At 37.9% G+C, this 25877-nt stretch overlaps 1 protein-coding gene across 1 annotated transcript in view; it reads right to left on the bottom strand.

Annotated features, from left to right (window-relative positions):
- The window catches only part of pou6f2 (POU class 6 homeobox 2), a 652592-nt gene that overhangs the window by 625440 nt on the left and 1275 nt on the right, over positions 1–25877 (bottom strand). The gene's annotated exons all lie outside the window — the stretch shown is intronic.

Below are 25877 nucleotides of genomic sequence, written 5' to 3'. Positions count from 1 at the left end.
CACCTGGGAGGCAACACACTATCCGAGAGTTTCTTTTGTAGCCTCAGAATCTATGATCTGTTCCTTGAACTATGAAGACCCTATCACTATCGCTCTATTTGACTTTATCTTCCCTTCTGAAACTCAGAGCCAATCACAGTACTGTTGGTGTGGCTGCTGCCTTACCAGATAGATCATCCCCCTCAACAATACTTGATGGCCACAGGAGTACCCTGTCTGCTTGTTCCCTTTCCCTCTTTTTCCTGACTGCCACCCAGCTACCTTCCTTCTGCCTCCTCAGTGTGATTGCACCCCTGTAATTCCTGTCTGTAATCTCTTCAGTCTCCTGAATGATTCAGTGTTTATCCAACTCCAGCTCCAATTCACTCTCACACTTTGTTAGATGCTGCAGTTGGATGCATTTCTCACAGACAAAGGCATAAGGGATATTGATGGCTTCCCTGACTATCCACATTCTGCAAGAGGAACATTTCCCTGCCCTAGCTGCCATTCCCACTGTCTATTTAAAAGAGTTAGAAAAACTTGTCCTTGCCTCACCTCAACCTGTCAAGACAAAGCCTCAGATTCCCACTCCTACATTAGACCAGTCACACATTGGCCACTCCAAACACTGGCTGACCCACTTGCACTTCCTTTCCTTTTATTGGCTATAGCTAATTAGCCAATTAGAAATTTAAACAAGCACCTACTTCTCCCATTGCTTTTTAAATGCTCCTCCTCTCGCTTACAGTCCCTCAAACTGAATTTGAAATTATTTACCGAGGTTACCTTTTAGCATGAAATCATTAATTAATTGAAATGATTTTTGTTATGTGTACCAAGATACAGTGAACATAAGCTATCTAGCCTATCAACCCATGATTAAATACACCAGGTAGTGCAAAATAAAACAAAGTGTAGCATTTTGCATGACAGAGATAAACCTGCTAAAATAGTGCAAGGTCAACATAATTTCACTAATGAAAGGTCTGTTCAGTAGTTTGACAACATTTAATATTTATTATTGAATTTAAGTGTGTATATTAAGACACTGCATATTGTAAGAAGGAAAATCTTTCAAATATTTACCTATGCATCAGATGAAAGATGAACACTATTCAGATGAACAGTTCAGTTTGAAACATTCTAGATATGCTACTCCCAAGGGGAGAGAATTGGCAGTTGACCAGATAGACACAGGAAAACACCTAATAATAATGAGATACACTGGATATTATTGGCAGCGTTGACTGGTTTCATAACTATTGACCGAGTCCCACCGACTCCCAGTGCCACTTTGCACATGTTCATGGCATCATAAGCATCAATGGAAATAGGATGTGAAGAAGAAAAGGTTGAAAGTCCAGGAGTTTTTAGAAAATATTTTTAGGCTTTTGCTTCACATAATTGAGATGATTTTTTTTTGTAACAGAATTTGTCGTAAAAAAAAAGTCGATGTCAAAGCAGAAAGCAAAACTAAATCAAAAAGGCAAGAGAAGAAAATAATCCCTTTTGCTGAAATTGTACATAAAATATATTTACTTTTCATATCATATTCAATTTCTGTGTCCTTTGAAAAGTGTTAAAGAATCACTTTAATTCTTTACCTTTAATTGAAAGCTAGAATTTGGGATCACAAAATCCAATAATCGTGAATCCATGAACAATCAGGTTGTGGCTTTGAAGAGCTACATGAAATATTGCAATATTTCTTAACAGACCTTGAATAGACATAAATTCAGATACAAGAAAAAGAAGCTCACGTAGGACTTTTGATCACTCCTGTATTCATGGCTGATCTTTTACATTACATTTTCTTTGATTGGCACCGTATGCCTTGATTCCTTTAAAATCTTAAAACCTATCGATCTCTGTCTTAAATATACAGAAACTGAGCTTTGACAACTCCCAGAGTTAGAGAATTCAAAAAATGTACTATTTTCTGAATAAAGTATTTTTCTCTGAACTCTGTTCTGAATGGCCAACCCCTTATTTTAAAACTGTGACCCCTGGTTCTAGACATCCCAGTGGGGGATGCATCAGCTCTGCAGCTACCCTTAAAGGCTAGTTTGTGAATTGAATGATGAGAAAATTCAATCAAATTACTCAGTGTGTCAGATATTACTTTTGAGAAAGCCAGTCAGATAACATCCTCAATAGATATGGCAGTGTTAAATACAAAGCTTTGTTCATCTCTAATGATAAGTGCTATACATACTTACAGAGCTACTATAGAGGCCAAATATGGTAAAGTGTAGAAGAAGGATCACGTCTTTGCAACATCCTCATGGGAAATGAAATTGCAATCACCAAAACAGCAATGTAATTTCAAAATAGCCAAGTGTTATAAATGCTTTAATGGCAATTGTGAAGAAGACACACCAATGCCTTTACTTTTCATGAATTTTGAGGAGATTTAACATTATGTTGAATACTCCATCGAACTTCTACAGATTTAGTGTGGAAAGTATACTGACTGTTGCAACATTGCTTGGTTTGAAAACTTGAGTGCTCAGAAACCCAAAAGGATGCAAATTTAGAAAAGTCCATCACAGGCTCTGACCTCCTGTCCATGGAAAATATCTTTGTGAAGTACTGCCTCAAGAAGGCCACCAATATCATAAAGGAAACTCATCACCCCAGTCATGATCTCTTCTCATTGCTTCTTTCAGGCAAAAGGTACAGAAGCCTATAGTCTGGCATGTCTAAGTATAGTAACTTGTCTTAATGACTATTGATCAGTAGCACTTGCATCAACAGTGATGAAGTGTTTGAAAGGCTGTCTATCAGCTCCTGTCTCAGTGGCGACATTGATGTGCTCCAGTTCGCCTAGTGTAGCAACAGGTCTATAGAGGATGCCATCCCACAGCCTCTACATGAAACACTTGGACAGTAAAGATGCATTCATCAGGGTGCTCTTTATCAAATACAGTTCAGCACATTTAACACCATCATCCCCTTAAAATTGATCAGCAAACTCCAAGACCTGGGACTCAACTCCCCACTGTGTATTTGGATCATGGGTTTCCTCACCTCCAGACCACAATCAGTATGGATTAGTAAGAACAACTCTTCCACAATCTCCATTAGTACCAGAGCACCACAGGGCTGTGTCCTTTGCCCCCACTCTTCTTACTTTACACCTATGACTGTGTGGCTCTGCGCAAAAATAACACCATCTACAAATTTGCCGATTATACTAAGGTAGTGGGTTGTATAAAGATGATGGCATACAGGAGGGAGATAGAAAACTTGGCTGAATGGTACACCAACAACAGTCTTGCATCCATTGTCACCAAAACTAAGCAGCTGATTGTTGATTTCAGGAAGAGAAAGTCAGAGGTTTACAATCCAGTGATCAATGGGGGAATCAGAGGTGGAGAGGGTGAGCAAGTTTAAGTTGTTGGGAGTCACTATCTCAGAGCAACTTTCATGAAACCAACACACTAATGGTATCATGAAGAAAGCATGTCAGCGCCTCTGCTTCCTCAGCAGTTTGGTAAACACCAGAAACCCTGGCAAATTTCTACATAGGTGTGGTGGAAAATGTGCTGACCAGCTGCATCATAGTCTGGTATTAGGCTCCAAAAGGTAGTGGACACTGCCCAGAACATCACAGGCAAAACCCTCCCCACTATTGAGTCCATCTACAGGGAATGCTGCCGTTGGAGAGCAACTGCAATCATCAAGGGTCCACACAACCAAGTACATGTTCTGTTCTCACCGTTGCCATCTGGAAAGAGGTATTGGGTGCCCAAAGACTCACACTATCAGGTTTAGGAACAGTTGCTACCCCTCCACTATCAGACTGCTCAACAACAAATTCAATCATCATTTAAGAACTCTTACTTGTGCACGTTAATAATTATTTTATTCTCTCTGTATTGCACAATTTGTTTACATTTGTTATCTTACAGTTCTTTGTTTACATGCATACGCTGTAAACATTTTTTTTCTCACTACCAATAAGTGGCAATTTTGCCTTGCCCACAGAAAAAAAGAATCTCAGGATTGTAGGTGATGTCACAAAATGTAGTCTGAAAGCTGAAATGAGGAGAGATTTGATAGAGGTTTAAAAGATTATGAGAGATATAGACAGAGTGGTTGTGAGTAGGCTTTTCCACCAATTGGGGGAGATAAGAACGAGAGGACATGGCTTTAGGGTGAAAGGTTTAGGTGAAATATGGAGAACTTGTTAATTCAGAGAGTGTGGAATGAGCTGCCATCTTAAGTAGTGAATGCAGGCTTGATCTTAAGTTTTAAGAATAAATTGAATAGATACATGGATGGGAAAGGTCTGGAAGGTTATGGGATGGGAGCAGATAATTGGGATGAGTGGAATGGTCAGCACAGACTAGAAGGGCTGAATGGCCTGACTTATGTGTTGTATGGTTCTAAATCTGAAATCTGAAGAACCAATTTTTATCCTTCACAGATATCAGGCTCTTAAAACTCCCTGTACTTCCCCAACCATAAACTACATCAGAACCAGCAAGACATGTCTGCTCGATGGAAACATCACTTTCTTTAGCACTAATTGCAACTGAAAATATTTATTCATCTATCCTTTTATATTTAACTTTATTTTGTCTCATTGTCCATTGCAGTAATATAATTTATACTGCTCTTGTTGGTGTATCCTACCAACCTATGAGGCAGCACCAAGTAAGAATTTTGGTGCATCTGTACATTGCATATGTATATGACAATAAGTTTTCATACCTTATCAATGTTTTATCAAAGGGGTTTTACTACCACAGAATAAGAGTTAAAAACTAAATGGAGTTGATAAAAGTGATGAAGAAACTGATACCTGTAATGTGCATCCTATAAGCAGGCAAAATGAAAATCTGGTGAATCAAAATTTTAGAGCATGGGCTTCATTCATCAATTTCAAATATATATTCATTCTAAAGTAGATATTGGCATTATACCAGTTGTGAAAACTACTCAACACATATCATAACCAGTTCCTTGCACAATGAAAGCCAAATTGAATGGGAATTAGACAAAATGGAAAACATTAGAATTTTGGTGAAGAAAGATCAATATGCTTGTGCCATTCTGATTGTGGTGGTATCTGAAGTAGAAAAATATGTGTGGTCCTGTTGTCATTGCAAGATGATTCTTAATCAAACTCTATGTTAAGAGCATTAACTCTTTCCAGCATTTGCAGTACGAATAAGCAATGCAAGCTGGAGCAAAGTTGTTTAGAACCATTTTAATTTAACACACCATTCCCACACCAATGTGTCTAAAGGTTCCTTTTATTGTCACATAATAATACATTAAAAATGTCATATACGATATAATTCAACTTTTATCTGCCGTAAGGCAAACAAAAAGTCACCGTGAACATTTCCCAATGCCCCTAACAGTGGGAGAAAGAAAGCAAAAAAGAATCCCAACAGAGATGCCGACTGTCCATGGTTTCACCTCCAGTGCCTCTGCAACCTCTGCAGCAACAGAGTCCAGTTCAAACCATTGGCAACTCAAGCTCCAGATCCAAAACTCTGATACAATCAGGAAACCATCAGCATCCATCTGAGGCCCTTTAGGAGCCCTTCTTGCCCTCAAAACCCTGTCGACTCCCAGTTCCAATACTTGGTCCCCATGAGTCAATCTCCAGCAATCTGCAGCTTGTGTGGGTCCTTTGACTGCAAGTCGCCAGCAGCCCGCAACCAGTGTGGGTCCTTCAATCACTGAGCCTCTTACTGATATGCTGCCATCCTTTAGGGTGGTCTCCTATATTTCTTCTCAAGGGTGGAGGCGGGGGAAGAAATGTTCTCCATCCATTTCCTCATGCTCTGCCACTCCAAAGCTGTCCATAAGTTAGAGGAACACCACATAATATTCCGTCTGGGCATTCTCCAGCCATATGACATTAACATCAATGTCTCCAGTTTCCATTAAACCCCTCCCCCGTCTCTCTCTTTCCCCATCCCTCGGTCTCCTTTTCTCCAGGTCTTCGCCTCTCCCCTTCCCTCGCCATTCAAAGAGCTACTTCCTCACCCTGTCAGCTCAGCTGTTTTCCCTTCTACCCTTTCACCCATGACCTCTTACCAGTTACCCATTCCTCCTCCTCCCAACATCTTTTTATTCAGGTGCCTGCCTGCTTTCTGCTCTTACCTTGACAAAGGGCTCAGACTCAAACTGTTGGTTACCCTTTACATCCCCTAGAATTGCTTCATGCTCTAATGACTTTCACCAGCACTTTTCTGTCTTGTTGTACAAAATTGGATCTATCTTGTGAATATGCACAATTCAGACTTTGCCAGGATAGCCAATAAGTAACAATTATCAATACACAGTAGATTTTTTAAACCCAAATCCATATTTTGCATGAAGCTATCTTCTAATATATTTGCAAGCCACCAAGGTTGAAATTCTACATGCAGTACACCCCTATTTGTGTCACACTGAAGAGAAAAATTTTCAAATTCAGACAGAAGTCTTAATGCAGTTGCATTGGTGCAATGTGAAACTAAGTTGAATAAATGTACATTACCACATGAAATGGATTTATATGGACCTAAAAGAGGATGCAGATGGTTTTCTTCCTGTTAGAGAGAAAGCACTGTTCTTGCCACTTCAGAGGCATGCACAAAATGGTACATGTATGATAAACTGTAACAGAGTGATACATGCAGTTAAGGACTGAAATTCTCCATGTCAACCATGATAACTTCAAAGATTTGATGGTTCGTGGTATGACATTTGGAGCAGTTATCTGTTATTACAGCCAAATCAAGAAGGAGCCTTTCGTATCTTACTTGGCATCAGGAAGTTTCATCAGTTGTTTGTTGGAATTCAGTTTATACAACAGCTCTCAAACCATTGTTGGCAATTTAGTGTCTGAAGTTCACTGGCCAAATGCAAGGATGGACAATGGTTTTTAAATCACAGTATTACCACAAACAGAATACAAGACATTGAAACAGAATGCTGTGGCTGTTTTATTTTGAGATGTGCCAAGTTAGTGAATGACGCTCTCAAGTATTAGCTTCTGAAATTGCAGATCAAACAAGAGCCAGTTGCGAATGAAAAATGATGAAAACATGCCTGGAAGTTAGTCATAGTTAACAAATTGTTCAGATGAAGATTTAGACAATTTCACTTATGACAAAATGAATGATCATATAATCAAAGTTTGAAGGTGGCACTGGTCGTGAAGCGCTGTTACAGCGCCAGTGACACAGGTTAAAATTTGGCACTATCTTTAAGGAGATTGTATGTTCTCCTTGTATGTTTGCTTGGGATTTCTCTGGGTGTTCTGGATTCCAACTCTTCCAAACGTACAGGGATTGCAAATAAATTGGGATATTTGGGTGCCATGGCTCATGAGCCAGAAATGCAAGTTGCCCTGCTGTATGTCTAAATTTATTTATTTTCTTAAATGCCATATCATCAATGTGCTGCAGTTTTAAAGCAAAGTTATACCAGGCGTACAATTGCTCATTTTTTTTTCTGTACCAGACAGATCTGGATCATGATCTAAAAAAAGCTGAGTCAATAAAATCTTTCAGTTCAGCAGATGTATACATGCCATTGCAAATATGGGCTCAGCCAATAAAACCTTAAAGATTTCATGCAGATTTCTGTCTAAATAGTAGTGCAATTATCTAGAACTTACTGATTGTCCATCTAAATGGTTAGAAGTACATGAAAATATTTGCCACTACAAAATTCATATTGGAAAAGTGAAAAAAAAATTATATCAGCATCTACTGAAGGAAGGGATTTTTGACAAAAGACCACAGTTTGACTCATTGTAAGTTAATGGTTTTGTGATAGAAAATTGTTTTGTATGCTTCTTAGCTATTTTCTTATCATCTGACATCTAAATGGAGTAGCTGAGCAATGTCAGAATATTTAAACAACAGTGAAGGAAACAAGTAATGCAAGGATGCACACCAGCATCTTGTATAAAAAAACAATTCAGTATTTGCGATCAATTAAAAATTTACTGTTCAAGAAGGGGCTCAATAAACTTCCTGATTCCAAACACAATACCAATAACTATTTTTCAATATGGGTAAAATGTTTGCTTTTCTCTTGCCATTGTCCAGTCTTTGACTGATTGACCAAATGTTATACTCTACAGAAACTTGAGTTTAGTGCTGTTGAATATTATAGATAATGTGGAAAATAAACAAAATTGTCAAAATCTTAATGTCAAATACAATTCCAGAATAATCCTAACTGAGATTTGAATACCCTGTCAAAATGAATGCAGACAATGGTAAATTGGATCATTTGTTAATGTTTGCCTAAGTAGTATTCTGCATATTATTAACAAAGTCAGTAGTGAGCACACAAGCCAATCATTTTCAAACTGCCCCCCTAAACTCACATTTCATCTTAAGCAGTTCCTATGCCATAAGTGTTCTGTGATTAGTAAGGGATTGCTTAAGGTGGTATGTGAGTGGGAAGGTTGAGAACCAATACAAAATACAAAAATAAGGATTTTTTTTAGCATTCACAAAGTATCTGTATGGGAGCCTCAACTTACATTCATCATTGACGTAGAAACCCCTGTATCTAAGTTTGCTGTCAATGCTAAGTTAGAATGCATGGTAAATTGTGTGGCTCAGAGCGGAAAATTGTAAAGAAAAACTGATAAATTATATGAATGGGCAAAACTCTGGTCGTTGTTTAATCATTCAATGTGGAGAGTTCAAGGTCGTCCACATTAGCTTTGACGGAAAGAAAATGAGAATTGTACAGCAACAGAGTGATTTTCTGTCCAAGTATAGAAATAACTAAAGGCTGGTTAGCATTACCAGTCGAAATTAGACAGGGGAATGACAAATGTCCTTCATTTCAAAGGACTAGAACATAATGGAAATAACTGTTACCATTATGAACAGGCAGAATGAAGCTCATTTTTGGGACACTTCTGGAAGGATGTATTGGTCTTGCAGAGAAGTCAGTGCTGATTCACCACAATTATATTAGAACTAAAACAGATAAATAATGGGGATAGGTAACACAAACCATCTTTTCAGTAACCAGGATTTCAAATATAATAATTAGTTTTAAACATGAATTATAATATTTTATATGGTAGCTACAGAGTTCCTCCAGGTGAAAATCTGGAATCAAAGTAGAAAACACATGAAACATTCAGCAGGTAAGGTAGTATGTGAATTAACAAAAAGGTTAACTCTGAAATGTTTACGAAATCACTCTTTCTACAAATGCTGTTTGACCAATTGAATATATCCAACATTTTTTTTTTAAATAAATTTCAACATTCAGCTAAGGCGGCCAAGTAACCTTTGTGCCAAGTGATGGCTGTCTCCAACAAGAGAGAGTAAGGTTGACCAGAAATTCAGGAGAACTGGCCACATAAAGAGTAGCTGATAGCACGTTGAAGGCTGCTGTGACAAGTAATTCACCTCTGACATCCCACAGATTTTCCATGTGATGGAATATTCTCCATTTACCAAGAGCAACTCAATGATCAAAAACACAACAATAGACAAAAATCAACCTCCTTATTTAAATTTTCATTGAATCCATCACCCCAAAGACTTATCCGTTCTTGCACCAGTAGTTGCAGTGTATACTATTTATAAAATTCACTGTAGTTAGACACAGACCTGACACATCTCACAAATCTCCAAGCACTACCAACAGGAAATATAGGGGAAGTAGGCATGAAAGAATATCACCATAATAAAGTTTCATTGAAGTAATTAAATCTTGCAAATCCTGGCCTAACAGAACCTTGGGCATATCTCTTTCAGGTGGAATCTCTTGGTGCCTGCCACATTGACCACCGCCAGTGGGCTGATATCGCCTCAAACCGTGCATCTTGACGCCTCACAGTTCGGCGGGCAGCAACCTCCTTTGAAGAAGACCACAGAGCCCACCTCACTGACAAAAGACAAAGGAGGAAAAACCCAACACCCAACCCCAACCAACCAATTTTCCCCTGCAACCGCAGCAACCGTGTCTGCCTGTCCCGCATCAGACTTGTCAGCCACAAACGAGCCTGCAGCTGACGTGGACATTTACCCCCTCCATAAATCTTCGTCCGCGAAGCCAAGCCAAAGAAAGAAAAGGAATGGAGCATTTTCTCAAACACATTTAGGGGTGGACAGGAATTGTTGGCCTTGCTAGTGTCACCCATTTCCTGAAAACAATTAATAGGTCAAAACAAAATTATATTGGAGTCTGGATACTTATGAATATTAGAATGTACATTTTCACAAGCCCAATGAAAACACAAAACTTCGTTCCCCATAAACCTCTTCAGAGTAAATCAATCCAAAATTGGAACTGTGATTTTTGCACATTGGTGCTGAGCAATAATGGTCGACTTCAGAACGTAAAAAAGCATAAATTTGCTCCAGTTCTACAATTCAATCAGATCATAACAGATCTTTTTATCTCACCACATCTTTCCCGCACTAACCTTAAATTCGTTGATTTCCTCAAAATACAAAAAATATCAAAAACAATATCAATTCAAAAAAAAATTTCAATTGATTAAATCTGTACCTCTTTAAGGCTACTATTTTCTGGGCTGCAGCAATGTTTGCAGAGAAATCCAGGGAGGCTTTCTGTGAGGTTGAGGTTGTTTTCCTCACAGGGAAGGAGGCTGAGGAGTTTATAAAATCATGAGGGGTATAGATAAGATGGCTTATCACAGTATTTTTCCCGAGCTAGGAAACTCCAAATCAAAAGGGCATTGGCTTATGATGAAAAGGAAAAGATGAAGGGACCAGAGGGAGAAGTTTTTCTACAAAGAGGTTGATGAGCATAAGGTGTGAGCTGTCATAGGAAGTAGAAAACAGGTAGAATTACAGTGTTTAAAAAGTATTTGGACAGGTTCATGGATTGTGAAGGCTTAGGGTGAAAAACAAACAGTTAGATGCTGGAATCTTAAGCAAGCAGTGAGATGCTGGACCAACTCAGCAAATAAGGCAGCATCCATGGATAGAAATGGTCAATAAACATCTCAGACTGGGATACTTTGTGCCTGCTCAGTTTCTCCAGCATGTCATTATTTGCTCAAGTTTACAGGGATATGGGACGAACACAGACAGTCATCGTGGTCAACGTGGACATGTTGGGCCAAGCAAACTTTTCCAAGTTGCACAAAGCCACCACTCAGAGGAATCTGAATAAACAGAGATGCATTGTTTTGAGTTTTTTGTTCCTTGGCTGTATTTGTGTGAACACAGAAAATGGACAGATCATGTTAAGGATTCATAAAGAACACATATTGTAGTGGCTACTTCGGTAGAGCTACTAAAGCAATACACATACACCAGGTTAGTCAACACAAGACTGTTTTATTTGGACTTTACAGGCTTCTTTTACCTCATGTCCTGGGCTCCATAGGACAGGGTGGTGACATCATTATGAGTTTTCTGCCGATCCCCTAGATCAGCAGGTTTAAATTAAGCACAGTGAGAGTGCCGCGCCTTTTGACAGGAGACTCAGCAAATCAACGTGCTATTACTCGGCACGCAGCACTGCATGCGTGCAGTCCATTAAATGGGTGAGTACCCAGCTGTTTGTCTTCTGGGTCCACATGCCCGCCGAAGAACCGCACCAGCAACAGTTCACGATACTGCACTGTGCGCCCACTCGGCCTACTACATGGCTGCTACACCATCATATAGATCAGATTTATTGTCAGAGTACATACATGACATCATTTATAATTCGGAGATTCTTTTTCCCTGCAGATGCAGCAGAATTACTAATTGATAGTGCAAAAAATAAACTGTACACAACATAAAACATGTACATAAACAAAGAACTATCAACAACCTGACTGCAATACAAAGAGAACAAAAAGAAAATCAATAAAGTGCATAAGTAAGAGTCCATAAATGAGTCTGTAATTGAGTTTGTTGTTGAGTAGTCCGATGGTGGAGGGGTAGCAGATGTTCCTGAAACTGGTGGTGTGAGTCTTGTGGTACCTATACCTCTTTCCTGATGACGGCAGCAAGAAAAGAGCTTGTGCTGGGTGGTAAGGGTCTAGGATGATTGCTGCTGCTAGCGCACCCTGTATATGTACTCAGCAGTGGGGAGGGTTTTGCCTGTGATGTTCTGGGCTGTGCCCACTACCTTTTGGAGGGCTTTACACTCAGGGATATTGGTGTTTCCATACCAGACCATGATGGAGCCAGTCAGCACTTTTTCTATTACATCACTGTAGAAATTTGCCAGGGTTGCTGATGTCATACTAAACTTCCACAAACTGCTGAGAAAGTAGAGGCCCGGATATGCTTTCTTCACAATGCCATTGGTATGTTGGGTCTAGGAAAGATCCTCCGAGATAATGAGAACTTAAATTTGCTCAACCTCTTCACCTCTGATCTCTGAATGATCACTGGATTGGAAACCTCTGACTTTCCTTTCCTGAAGTCAATCAGCTCCTTAATTTTGGTGACATTGATTGCAAGGTTGTTGTTGGTGCACCTTTCAGCCAAGTTTTCAATCTTCATCCTGTAGGATGACTCATCCCCTTCCTTTACACAACCTACTACCCTAATATCATCAGCAAATTTGTAGATGGTGTTATTGTTGTACTGAGCCACACAGTCGTAGGTGTAAAGCGAGTCGATTGGGGGCCAAGAACACAGCCCTGTGGTGCTCCTGTACTGATTAAGATTGCGGAGGAAAATTTTTTACCAATCTTCTCTGATTATGGTCTGGAGGTGAGGAAATCCATGATCCAATTACATTGTGGGGTGTTAATTCCCAGGTCTTGGAGTTTGCTGATCAGTTTTGAGGGGGTGATGGTGTTATGTGCCAAACCGTAGACAATAAAGAGCATCTTGATGTATGCATCTTTTCTATCCAGGTGTTCCAGGGCTTGATGTAGAGCCAATGAGATGGCATCTGCTGTAGACCTGTTACTACGATTGGTGAAATGGAATGTATTCATGTCACCACTCAGAAAGGAGCTGATAGGCTTCATCAACAGCCTTTCAAAACACTTCACTGTTGATACAAGTGCTATTGGTTGACAATCTTTTTTATATATATATATATATATACATACACACACACACACACACTCTAATATTACATACACTTAGTGGTAGAGAAGGATATCCTATGACAAATGACTAAAATCTATATTCTTTGGATTTTGGAATGAAAGATGATCTTACTGGAACGCATCGAATCCTAATGGGTATGCCAGAATTACTGCTGAAATGTTTCCACTCCCTGATAGTTTTAAATGAGATTATATAATTACCACAGAGGGAGAGGAAAGGATCGAAGGGTCATTTCATGTGGAGATGCGAAGGAATTTATTCTTGCAAAGAATGGTAAGTAAATCTCTGGAATTTTCTACTCCAGAGTGGCTTGTGTAGGCTATGATGCTAGAGATGCTTAAAGAGGAATACAATTTCCTTTTTCAATATTTTTTATTGAGTTTTATCAGTAAATCATACATAGGTAATAAGAAGAATAAGTATCCAACAAGTTAATATACAATTACATATGTCTCCAAATAACCTATGATACATTGAAAAAGACAAAGCTAAAAAAAAAATACAACATGCAAAAATTATGCTCATAATCTAACCCCTCCCTTGTGAAGTTATTAATTAAACATGTGTTCCACTACTGTAAAAGGGAAAACAATCAAAGCACAAAACAGGATCTAAATAATCTTATAAATACGAAAGTATTTAAGAAAAAGGACCCAATAAACTTACAAAGTTAAAGTTAATTTCAGTAGTAGAACATCTAATTTATTTTCTGAAGTCAGGCATGCCATTACATCAGATGGTCATTGAATGCAAGTAGGAGGGACAGCATCTTCCAATCTCACTATTATCGCTCTTCTAGCGAGCTGGAGAACAAAGGCATTGTAGCCCAGACATATTCAAGTTATTTGGTTTACTTGTTCCAAACAGGACAGAAAAGGATTAGGAGTCAAATTAATATTGAAAACTAAAGGTACAAAAAATACTTTCCCAACAGATAGAAAGAGAAGAACATGACTAAAACATATGAAACAGAATACCCTCTCAATCTTATATCTGTCACATTTTGAATATTAGAATAGAATTTAGCCAAGTGAACTTCATATGAGTGTCGGGCACAGAGAGATGAATTTATCAATTTCAAAATAGAATCCCATGTAGCATCAGAAAATAAATGTTAAAAATCTTGCTCCCATAATTTCTTAGTCTTTTTTCCAGAGAATCGCCACTAGACAACAATAATGACTCAAAGAGCTGTTTTCAACTTTTTAATGATTCACCTTAAAATTAGAAATTTCTTCTATCATATTTAATTCCAGACCTTGAATGAGTCTCAATAGCAAGGAATTCAGGAAGCTCCTAATCTGTAAATATCTAAAAAAATAATGCTTAGATAGTTTAAACTTAGAAGATAATTGTTCAAATGAAGCCAAATTTTGAACAATAAAAGGATTGGATACCTAACTCCAACCTTTCATGAAAACCAAAATCTTGTCCAGAAAATAAAAAAAAATTAGCTAAAAGGGTATTGCCTAGCAGAAATCTATGGTATCCAAAATGTTTTCTACAATGATACCCAATTCTCAACATATGGTTAATGACAAAATTGTCAGTTAATTTAGAAAAAGGAAAAGGAAATGGTGTCCCAACTATCGAAATAAGAGACGACTTCTTAGTAGATTCGATTTCTACTTTAATTCAACTTGCAGAGTCCTGTCCATCATTATGATGATCTAAAAAGTAATTCATCTAATATTAGCTGCCCAGTAATAAAATTTCAGATTAGGCAATGCAAAACCCCCTTTCTTTTTAGGGTTTTGAAGAAAAGTTTCATTAAGATGGGGGCATTTATTTTTCCAAACAAGAGATAATAGAATCAAACAAATTTTTAAAAAGTTTTGGGAACAAATACAGGTACAGCTTGAAAAATATATAGAAACTTAGGTAGTATATTCATTTTAATGACATTAATGTGTCCAATTAAGGACAATGAGAGAGGAGACCCTTGAGCTAAGGACTTCTTGATATGGTTTATTAAGGTGGGAAAGTTCTCCTTAAACAAATGATTTAAGCTCTTGCTAACAGTAACACCTAAATAATTAAACTGATTTTTAGAAATTTTAAAACAGAAAGGTCGAGAAAGCTGGAAGAGTTCAAAACAAACCTCTCACTTTTCTGGAGATTGAATTTATATCCTGAGAATTGACCAAATTGATGGAGTGATAAAATAACTTTAATCAAATGATCAGGGTCAGATTTATACAACAGAAGGTCAACCACATAAAGCAAGACATTATAAGCATTCTCACCTCTTATAATTCTAGAAATATCATCAGATTGCCAAAGGGCCACAGCTCATGGTTCTAATGACAGATAAATAATAATGAGCTTCAAGAGCAACCTTGTCAAGTTCTATGGTAAAGCTTGAATGGTTTAGATTTTATTGAATTTGTAAAAATGGAAAAATAGGATAAATATATTAATTTAATCCAATTAATACATTTAGATCAAAGTTAAATTTCTCTAATACATTAAATAAATAATTGAATTCTGCTCTGTCAAAGGCTTTCTCAACATCCAGTGAAAGAATAAATTCAGAAGGTGAAACAGTGGGAGAATAATGGATATTTAATGGACAACAGATATTAAATTGTGAATTAATGACCCTTAATAAAGCCAGTTTGATCTTTTTTATTAAACTTTATTTATTCGTTCAAAAAACAAATAATATGACAAATACAGCAATTAAACAAACATTTTTTTTTATATATAGAAAAGAACCCCCCCTTCAGCCAACTTTCCAAAGGAGATCTAAAACTATTTTAATCTTATACAGGTATTCTAAAAAAGATTGAACTTCTTCCTTCCAAAAAGATTGTATATGTATACATAACCAAACAGCATGAAAAAAGTTCCAACCGTATCACCACATCTAAAACACAAATCTGATTCATGAAAACCATATATTTTTTAATTTTTCAGGTATCAAATATAATTGATGTTAAAAAATTATAATTAATCATTGCATAACATGCATTTATCAATCTAGTTACACTATCATAACAGATATCTAACCAATCATCTTCAGAAAAAATAAAACCAATATCCACTTCCCATTTAATTTTAGATCTATCCCAACCCTTTTTATCCATACCATCCTGTAATATTTGATACATAGATGATATATAACCCTTCTCTGGTACCTTCAGAAGAAGTCTCAAATTTAGTCATTTTAGGTAAAATCATATCTCTACCAAACATACATTTTACCAAAGATCAAATTTAATAATAAAATAAAGTTATCAATACCAAAACCTTCCCTCACCTGATTAAAAGATTAAAAACTTACCCTCTTTAAAACAATCTCCCAAATTTTTCACACCTTTAAATCTCCAATGCAATAAATTTTGATTATGTGTTGAAAAAGAAATAAGTTGATTTTTATACAACAGAGTCAAAGCCGATAATTTACCCCTATCCAGTTTGATCTTCAGAGATAATAAGGGGCATGATATTTTCAAGCCTGCAGGCCAAAATCTGAGATAGTATCTTAGCATCAGTATTCAAAAGAGAAATTGGCCTGTAGGAAGAACAGTCAGAGAATCTTTATTCTTTTTAGGAAAAAGAGAGATTGAAGCTTCATAAAAAGTATCCTGTGACTTACCTGACACATTGCAGGCTAGCAGTGCTGGGCACCAAAGTACAACAAGTGGATTAGATGAAGCCCCTGCCTAAAGGCACTGGGTGCTAATGGCTCATAGCTTTAACCTGCTGGTCATGTGGACAAGCAGGTGTTCACTAATGAGCTCATTAATAGGCAGGGAATAAATGGTCTGTGTCTGTCTGCAATAAACTAGTCTTGAGTTGACTACCTTTGTGTGTGTTTGCCTTTATTTAGTAGCATCTACCATTAGTAGCTGCTACAAATTGGTGACCCCAAAGTTAAGATTCAATGAATTTGAATCATTATGGAAAAGGAGGAAATTTCAACAACTGCTGCTATCATGGCAGTTGGACTTCATTTGCCTCCTTTCTGAACACATGAGCCTCAAATTTGGTTTCTTCAAACTGAAACCCAGTTTTGTCTTCGGGGTATAATGGTAGAAGACACAAAATTTTGGCATGTCGTGAGTACATTGGATGCGGCCACTGCATCATGAGTAAACTAATTTATTGCTCATCTTCGGCAGCAGACCAGTACACCATGTCTTGCCAGTTTATTCTTGACACATTGGAACTTACTCGGCATGAGTGTGGCATGTGTTTTTTGAACATGGAAGGTGACAAGAATCCATCAGACCTGATGAATGAGATTGCTGGCAATGTCAGCTGGTCATTCCCATCGTCTGCTTTTCGAAACCTCCTTTCTGTCAAAACTTCCAGCTCTGGTTGCCATATCCATTGGTAAAATGGATTTCTGCCGTCCTCATGACATGCCTCAAGAGGCTGACAAGCTCCATCATATTCCTACACAAGAGTCTGCCCGAATACATTCAGTTTTTGCAGCAGAAGCATCTCACGCATCCTTCCAGCCTCCTGTATCTGCAGTCCAATCCAAGAAAGAGGAACGTGATGATGTACATCAAGAGTGATGTTTTTACCATCACCACTGGGGATAAAATGCCCATAAGTGCATCCAGTCACGTACCTACTACAAAAAGTCTGGAAACGAGAGAGCTGGCTGTCAGTAGTAGCCTCGGCAGCTGCTGGACATTCAGGCCTATTGTATCTTCAGGACAATGCAGGTAAGCGCAAATTCCTTGTAGACGCAGGTGGTGAACTTAGTTTGCTCCTGCCGACCTATTTTGAAAGGACGCATAAAAACGCCACTTGACCCTGCAAGCAGCAAATGGAACCGCCATTCCAAATTTCGGCACTAGAGGAGTCGCAATCGGAATAGGTGGAACCACATTCCATTGGAATTGTCTCCTCGCTTCTGTCGCTCAACCCATTTTGGGTGTGGAATTTTTTTACATTCCCATGACTTTTTGGTAGACTTAAAACGCAGAAAATTAGAAATATCCATTGGTGTGCATCAAGGGGAGAGTTTCACAGCTCTGAGTAGATACATTACACAAAAACGCATATACTGCTCATTCTCACCCCTAACTTCAATGCCTCAAGAACAGCCCCTGGTGTGTCTCATTACATAGATAAATTGCACCTGATAAATTGCATCAGCAAAGGTAAAATTTAAAGCAATGGAAGAATTGGGTATCATCCCACGCTCAAACAGCCCTTGGGCCTCACCTTTGCATATGGTACCCAAGAAGACAGGCGGATGGAGACCCTGCAGCGACTACCGTAGGCTTAATGATGACACTACACCTGACAGATACCCAATTCCACACATACAGGATTTCACCGCCCATCTGCATCATTGGCGCGTATTTTCAAAGATTGATTTGGTTAAGGGATATCATCAGATACCAATTAGTGAGAATGATATTCCCAAGACAGAAATTATTATGCCTTTGGTCTTTTTGAATTCCTCAGAATGCCATTTGGCTTAAAGAATGCCGCGCAAACTTTTCAGCAGTGTATGGACGTTCTAGGCAGAGATTTATACTTTGCGTACATTGACTTGGATGACATCCTTGTAGCAAGTCAAAATGAGGAAGATCACCACCTTCATTTGCGCTGTCTTTTCCAAAGGCTCCAAGACTTTGGTCTGACAATTAACCTTGACAAGTGTCAATTTGGCAAGTCAACCATAAAATTCATAGGGCATAAAATTACAGTAGATGGCATATCTTCATTATCAGGCAAGGTAGACGACATCTGTACATTCTCCAGACCTGTCAACATCAAAAGGCTACAGAAGTTTTTGGGAATTAACTTTTTCAGACAAAAAAGTAATCTGTTCTTTAACAAAGATGACAAACTCTGGCTTTTTCAACATTGTATTAAATTTCCATCTATAAGATAAACTTACCACTTCTGAACTTGCATAAGAAAAAATTAATAAAGAATGAGCTGCTTATGTTCTGACTGAAATACCCTTCCTTCTAAATGTGCCGATACTAAAAAAAAATCTATTCGAGAAAATGAATCATGTCGAGACGAATAAAAAGAAAACTCCTATGTAGGATTAACCCTTCTCCAAATATCCACCAAATTTAAATCCTTCATCAAGGCCCCAATTTGTATCGCCATCTTTGATTTCTTTATACTTTTTGGGGATCTATTCAACAAAGGATCCAAGACACAATTAAAATCTCCCCCAACTAAAATATTTTTATTAGCTTGATTTAAAAACAAAAAAGCATCCGAAATAAAACACTCATCATCCATGTTAGGTGCATAAACATTAAGCAAAGTCCAAGATTCAGTAAAAATTTTACAATTCACCTTTAAAACCCTTCCAGCATTCCCTTCCATAGTTTGCAACTCAAAAGACAAATTCTTATGAATTAAAATTGCTATACCCCATGCCTTTGAATTAAATTAAGAAAAAAAACATGCCCAACCCAATCTCTCTTCAATTTCAAGTGTTCTTTTTCAGTCAAATGTGTTTCTTGTAAAAAGGCAATATCAATTTGCCAATACACCAAAACTCACTTTCGCTTAATTGGATTATTTTACCCCTGAACATTAAAAGTTGCAAATTTCAAATTAGACATCTTTACAAACTAACAATATAGTCACTTACTACAAAATGTCACTCCCCTTCTAGTAAATTAAAACCACTCTCCCTCCCCTAAATATTTTTGAAAGAAAGTATATATAAAAAATAATTATACCCCCCAAAAAAAAAACTACCCAAAGGTAGTAATGCCCTAAAAAACTGGGTGTGGTCAACCCCACTAGTGGCAGATGACCATCAAAGATTTCAGTGCTAACCACCCCCCCCCCCCCCAGCCAGAAATACATCATTCACATTAATACAATCCAGTACAGTAAATATATTCAACCAAATGACTCCATTCCCAATTATTGTTCTGGATCTTCAATGTCAATAAGACTTTGTGTTAAAACATCTTTCTTTCCATTTTTCCCAATCTGCCCATTTCCATTCTTTTCAGGCGACGGTGGCAAAACTCTTCCATGTCCTTGTAAATCCGGTAATGAATTAGCAAAAATTAATGCATCATGATCATTCTCAAAAAATTGAGATTGAAAGATACCATAAAAGACTTTTAACACAGGATATCGAAAAGCAAATTTATAACCCTTCCACCACAGTATTTCTTTAGCCAAATTAAATTCCCATCATCGTCTAATAATTTCTTGACTCAAATCTGCGTAAAAAAACTTATTTTGAATCATCATTGGAGATCGACTTTGAGATTGACTTTGTCTTCCTTTCTGTCCCGCCCACCGTAGTATAATTTCTCTGTCTTGATAGTTCAGGCACCGAACTAAGATCGCTCGTGGTGGTTGTCCCGTTAACGGTTTCTTTCATAATGCTCTATGTGCCCTCTCCAATACTAAACCTTCCGAAAAAAAACTCTTTGCCCAACACCTCGGGAATCTAACTCTTGAAAAATTTTATTGGATCAGACCCTTCAATGTCTTCTGGAAGACCCACAATTTTCACATTGTTTCTCCGACTTTGATTTTCCAATGAATCAATTTTTTTCAGTAAGTCTTTCTTCTGGATTCCCCAATCCACAAACAAATCTTCCACTTTCTCTTATTTTTTCCTTATTACGTACAACATGAATTTTACATTCAGAAAAAGCAGTTTCAATTTAAAAAAAAAATTTCTTGCACTGTTTCCACTGATTAAATACATTTACTGACATCCCTCTCAACTGTAGATACATCTTCAGACATATTAGATACATCTTCAGACATATTAGATATTTTAGTTGTCACATCCAGAAATCCTTGAGTCATTTGTTTAGACATATTTTCCATGATAGGCAAACCCTTCCAAGACTGCACAAACAGACTCCATTCCAGGTTCCAGTTCCATATTTTGAGGCCTACCTTCTCTGGACTCCACCTCCAATTGTTCCCGTGAACTTCTCGTTAAAAGCAAGTCTTCCTCTACTTCCAACATTGTCGGGCCCTTCCCGGTGCGGCTGCGGATCTGCACACCCGACAGCGGCATCCCAACCACAGTGGGAGGTCCAGTAATTCATGGACCTTAGAAGCACCGCGCATGCCCGGCAAGGCTAGGGACTGCGCAGAGATAACTTCTGACGCCATTCTGCACGTCCCCGGCTCACCCGACAGCAGCCCAGGCTCAAGTACTCTTCTCTCAGCTGGGTCGCCCGTGTGTCTGACATTGCGAACGCGCGAATCAACTCCATCTGAGCTCGTCAACGTGCCGGCGCCATCTTGTGGAGACAAGGTCGGCGCCGGTGTAATACTCAGCCTGGCAGGAGTTCTCTGTGCCTTTGAAGGTTCAAAACGACAATTCTGTGGCTTCAGCTGGACAGGTAGGCCTCAATTCTTCAGCACTTTTAAAAGGTAATTTCTTCTGTAATTGAGCTTTCGTTTTTTTTTAAACACGAGTCGACATTATGACCCACTAATGTTCCCAAAAATAAAGATACAACTTTTAATCACTTAGATAAACTTTAAAGACAGGTGCTTAAAAAACTGGCTGAGGAGGGGTGGGATCGCACGTCTGCCCTCTACACCATCTTGCCATCTTTGGCACCCAGCACTGCTAGCCCGTGATGCGTCAGCGCCATCTTGGAATGTAAATTTGTTGAGGGAATTTAATATGCCGATATGAAAATGTTTATTAAAATTATGGATTAAAAAAATAAGATTTTAGGATCAAAAGGTAAATTGTCAATTTTAACTCCATTATATAATAATCAGCTTATTTCTTTTTCCAATGTTTAATTGTCATTTAAAGAGTTGGGATTCTAAGGGTATAAAAACATTACAGGATTGTTTAACATTAAAGGACAGTTTCTTTCTTTCAATCAATTGAAAGAGCATTTTGATATTGCTGAAAATTCTTTTTGTTCATTATCAGCTTCAATATTTGGTGAAAAAATGTGCATGGTACAGAGATGATTTTACCTGTATTGATGGAATTTGAGTCTTTGATTTCTTCTATACCAAAAAGGGGTTATATTTCTGTTATGTACCAAGTATTACAAGACAATATGGATAAGTCAGAATGGGAGAAGTCTAAGCTTAAATGGGAAAATTATTTAGCTTTTGTTTTTCCTGAAAACTACTGGGCAGATGTGTGTCATGATAGTGTTACTAAATTGATGAATGTACGGCATGGAATGGTTAATTATAATTTTCTACATCAGTTGCATTTAACCCCAGAGAAATTGAAAAAATATGGTTTTAGTAATTCGAATTCTTGCTTTAGATGTGGTGTATGTACTGGAACTTTTTTTTTTACATGCTGATTGGTCTTGTGTGTATGTACAACGATTCTGGGATGAAATCAAGTTAATTTTGGAAAAATTATATAATTTTAAGTTACCATTAGATCCATCTATTTTTTTTTAATGGGTTATACGATTCCTTTAAGGAGATTATGATTGGATAAATTTCAAATTGCATTTATATATTTAGCATTGTCTGTAGCTCAAAAATGTGTAGCAGGTACATGGAAAGATAATATAGTGATTAATATAATGCGATGGCATAATGAATTGAAAGCTTATGGAAAAAATTACATACAATTTGCATGACAATTATTCATTTTTTGTTCATAAATGGTTACTATATTTGGAATATATGCATTTTGATATATTTTGATTTATTATATACTTTTAGTTTCTGTTTATATATTTTTAGCTCTCCTTGAGAGCTGGCTGATGGGGTGATCTCGTTTTTTAAAAAAATTAATATATATTCATATTAAATTTTATTTATGGAATGTATTTTGTATTACTATTAATGATTCTTCAAATAAATAAAGTTTAATTAAAAAAAAGATTTTGGGAATGATAATTTTTTTTAAATCGCAGATTTATTCCCAGGATTGCTGACATCCTGCAACCCCCGTTTGACATCATCTCTGCTCCAAACTAAAACATTACCTGGACCGCAAAGGCCACATTTATGTCTCCCAGAGAGACATTAGCCAAAGCAGCAATGCTTGCGCATCCAAATCCTGAAGCTGTTTTGACACAGCACAGATGCCTCTGGAGCAGCTGTGGGTGCAGTTCTAGAACAATACATCAATGGCCATTATAAGCCCCTTGCCTTCTTTAGTCGTTATCTAAGACCAGCAGAAATGAAGTACAATGCCTTTGATCGAGAACTATTAGCATTTTATCTGGCTATAGGCACTTTTGTTACATCTTGGAAGGTCGACATTTCACCATATTCACAGACCATAAACTGCTCATTTTTGCCTTTCGCAAAGTCACAGATCCTTGGTCAGCAAGACAACGACATTTGTCCTACATTTCGGAGTTTACTGCAGACGTACATCATATTTCGGGAAAGGACAATTTGGTCGCAGATGTGCTCTCTAGATCAAGTGTGTGCCATATTCAAGGTGGAGTCAACATTGCTGAACTGGCTACGGCACAATCTGTGGATCCAGATATACAGGCTTACAGTACAGCTATTATTGGACTCTACATTCAACATGTGGCACCACAACAAGGGAGTCCAGAACTCCTTTGTGATGTATCGTTGGGCTATCCTCGACCATTGGTCCCATTATCTTGGAGATGGCATCTTTTTGAGGACATTCACAATCTATCACATCAGGACTTCAGCCAAAATAATGTCAAACAAGTACATGTGGCATGGGCTGAAAAAAGACCATGCAATGGGCACAAATGTATATATCCTGCCAAACTGAAAAAATTCAACACCACACCAAGGCACCCCTGCAGCCTTTACCAACAATACGCAGAAGATTTGAGCATGTGCATGTGGATCTGGTTGGACTATTACTAGTATCACAGGACATGAGGTATATTCTCATGGTAGTAGACCACTTCACACGCTGGCCAGAGGCCATTCCATTACCAGGCAATGATACTGAGGCATGTGCTAGAGCGTTCATCTTAAATTGGATTGCTAGATTTGGAATGCCTACACATATAACTTCAGACTGTGGACCACAGTTCACTTCAGCATTATGGGCTTCCTTGGCTCATTTTTGTGGTACACAGTTGTACCACACTACTGCATACCACCTGCAGTCCAACAGGCTGGTGGAACAATTCCATCAACAACTTAAATCTTCACTGAAGGCTTGACTTACTAGCCCCAAATGGGTCAATGAACTACCTTGGATTTTACTAGGAGTACAAACAGCTCCAAAAGAAGATCTGTCTGGATCATCTACAGAATTGATGTATGGTACAGCCCTTATGGTTCCAGGAGATATTCACTTCACTAGCAATTCAGACATGAATGTCCTGCAACAACTCTGCAAGGGTATTGTTAACAGCAAACCATCCTCTACCCATTGGCATGGCAAACCTAGAAAACAAGTGCCCCAATCACTATTAAACACCAAATTTGTCTTCATACAAAGACAAGTTTCGAGGCATCATTACTAAAACCATATGAAGGACCATTTCATGTGATTAAGAGATGGAGTGGTATATACATTAGACATTGGAGGGCATCTGCACCTATTCAGCATGGATAGACTTAAACCCACCCATACAGACCCTACTTCACCATTTCAGTGCCCTCAACCCAGGCAACATGGACATCCCTCTAAGTCAAGCAGGCATCTGCACCTATTCAGCATGGATAGACTTAAACCCACCCATACAGACCCTACTTCACCATTTCAGTGCCCTCAACCCAGGCAACATGGACATCCATCTAAGTCAAGCATATCTTGCATCTTAAGTTACAGTGACAATTCTGACAGGGAGGGGGGTGATATAGTGGGCATACAGCATGGTATTGTGAACCACCACTGTCAGTTCATAGACTTACCTAACACATCATGGGCTAACAGTGCTAGGCACCAAAGTACAGCAGATGAAACCCCTACCTTAAGGCACAGGGCACTCATTGCTCATAGCTTTAACCTGCTGGTCATGTGGACCAGCAGCTGTTCACTAACGAGCTCATAAAAAGGCAGGGAACCAAAGGTCTGTGTATGTCTGCAATAAACCAGTCTTGAGTTGACTACCTTTGTGTGCATTTGCCTTTATTTAGTAGCATCTACTGATCTACTGTAGTAGCTGCTACAATCCAGTAATTTCTCAACAGCTAAAGATTCAGAAAGAACCAAATCCAAATTGGGTATCAATAAATGGGAAAAAGTCTTGTAAAACTTTGCTGGGAAACAATTGGGAATAGAAATTTTATTGGACTGCAACGAGTTAATTGTTGCAGCAATCTCCTCAAAAGAAATTGGCTTCTCCAGCAATAACTGCTTCTCTGAAGATAGCAAAGGAATATTTAAATTATCCAAAAATGTCACTACAAAAGCTGAATCTTTAATTATTTCAATAATATTGACACAAAGCCTTGTTTATCACAAAATGATCAGTCATAGTCACTCCATCGTACTTACTAATCTCTAATAACCTGTTTAGTTTTTAAATTGGCTGGCTAAAAGCTTCCCAGTCTTATCTCCAGGTATGCAGAATTTAGATTTACTTTTTAAAAAGTTGGGTCTGTGCAAGGTAAGAAAGAAGCAAATCCTATCTAGTTTTGAGTTTGACCTTTTTAAAAAAAAACTCGATTTATAGTTAAGGCATATTGTTGATCAATACATTTAATCTCTCTGAATTTGGCACTTTTTAAAAACTTTCGCCACAAGAGATTATATGACTTTTAATGTGTGCTTAAAAGGAATCCCAGGTTACTAAACCAGAGACCTCAGAGGTGGAATTGTCAAAAAAAAGGGCAATTTGATTTTGCACAAATTTCAAAAAATCCAATAAAATGGGATTCAAATGTGCTTTGTAGTTCTTGGTAAAGCAATGGGATTCAAATGTGCTTTGTAGTTCTTGGTAAAGCTGGGATATGAAGGAATATATATTTTTTTAACTCAAGGGAACTGAGAAT

The sequence above is a fragment of the Narcine bancroftii genome, chromosome 2 (assembly GCF_036971445.1).
Source record: "Narcine bancroftii isolate sNarBan1 chromosome 2, sNarBan1.hap1, whole genome shotgun sequence".
In the NCBI taxonomy this organism is placed as follows: Eukaryota; Metazoa; Chordata; class Chondrichthyes; order Torpediniformes; family Narcinidae; genus Narcine; species Narcine bancroftii.
The sequence above is the reverse complement of the archived record's forward strand: the minus strand, read 5'-3'. Positions and strand labels throughout refer to the sequence as shown.